The following is a 1,887-nucleotide window of genomic DNA, read 5'->3' on the forward strand; positions in this document are numbered from 1 at the left end:
CCACGTGCTGCAAACTACAGAGCCCACGGCGCCCTGGAGGCCGCACGCCATAGCTAGAGAGAAGCCCACACACCATAATTAGAGAGAAGCCCGTGAAGCTGGCGCACTGCAACAAAGACACACGCAGCCAAAAAAAAAAAAATATATATATATATATAATTTTAAAGAATTTTACCTAAAAAAGTTGTGTTTTAGGAGCATAACATTATTTGGTAAGCTTGGAATTTGAATTACAACACAAGGAAGTGGTTCAGTATTGAATTCTGAGCATTGACATAATTGCAAATTTTATATTACAACTGTTGATCAGAAGGAGAGGAGAGGAAGCAACTAAGCATGAAACGGTTTAAATTATAGAAAAGAGTGTTCCTTAATTGAAATAAAATAGAGCTGCATTTGGAGGCTTTTCCTTTTCTCGCTGTGATGGTTAGTTTTATGTGGCAAGTTGACTGTGCTAACGGATGCCCAAAGAGCTGATAAAACATAATTTCTGGGTGTGCCTGCGAGGGTGTTTCCAGAGAGATTAGCATTGGAATCCGTAGAAGAGGTGGTTCTCACCAATGCGGGTTTTCATCATCCAATCCATTGAGGGCCCGAATAGCACAAAAAGGCAGAAGGGAGAATTTGCTCTGTTTGAACGGAGACAGCCATCTTCTCCTTCCCTCGGACATTGGCTCTCCTGGTTCTCAGGCCTTTGAACTTGGACTGGAACTGACCCCAGCTTTCCTGGGCCTCCAGCTTGCAGATGGCAAATGATGGGACTCCTCAGCTTCTGTAGTCATGTGAGCCAATACCTCACAATAAATCTTTCTATATATTTATAGACATCCTATTGATTCTTTTTGGGAGAACCCTAATATAATCATTTTTTATTCTATTTGGCATAAGTTCAGACATTAAAATCTAGATCACACGTGTTAAGGATTAGTCTAGAAATTGTCTCATTCCTTCAGTGAAGACTAAATTCTTCTATTGGATTAGAAAAATAGGATGCTAGGACTTCCCTGGTGGCGCAGTGGTTAAGAATCTGCCTGCCAATGCAGGGAACATGGGTTTGAGCCCTGGTCCGGGAAGATCCCACATGCCACGGAGCAGCTGAGCCCGTGCGCCACAACTGCTGAGCCTGTGCTCTAAAGCCCATGAGCCACAACTACTGAGCCCACATGCCACAACTACTGAAGCCCACGCACCTAGAGCCCGTGTTCAACAAGAGAAGCACGCACACCGCAACGAAGAGCAGCCCCTGTACGCCGCAACTAGAGAAAGCCTGCGTGCAGCAGCGAAGACCCAACGCAGCCAATAAATAAATAAATGAATGAATGAATAACTGTAAAAAAAAAAAAAAAAAGAGTACTACTCTTAAAAAAAAGAAAAAGAAAAATAGGATGCTAGAGCCTTTAAAGGAAGAGTGGCCAGGACTGGGAAATCTGCCTCTACAATAAGAGATTATACCACATTAGTCTGGGATGACAAAGAAGTCCAGACCCTATCGAAACACAACGCATTCTGATGATCATACGGGGGCACAGAAAGAGCAGGGACTTTGGATTAATAACTGGGGGAGTGGGAAAGCTATTGGTTTGTGTGGGAGGGAACAGGGGTCATAATAGGCCAGGAGAAAGGCCTGAGTTTTCCTTGGGATCTGCTTTGTCGGTGAGGGGAAGGAACCATAAGGGGACGAGCAACGTCTTCAGGCCGTGGCAGCTCCGGCCAGTCTCCTTGCCTGGCCTTGTCCTGGTTAGAGTAGCTGGACCCCGTTTACATATCTGGATGCAAGCTCAGTCATGCTCTGGCTCCCTCCAGCCTTCAATCCCCAGGGGCTTCGGGCCCCAGCCCTGTCTCAGGCACCACGGCTGGTCAGAAGACAGTGCCCAACTGGTTAGGGGG

This window comes from Orcinus orca, chromosome 9, assembly GCF_937001465.1.
Source record: "Orcinus orca chromosome 9, mOrcOrc1.1, whole genome shotgun sequence".
In the NCBI taxonomy this organism is placed as follows: domain Eukaryota; kingdom Metazoa; phylum Chordata; class Mammalia; order Artiodactyla; family Delphinidae; genus Orcinus; species Orcinus orca.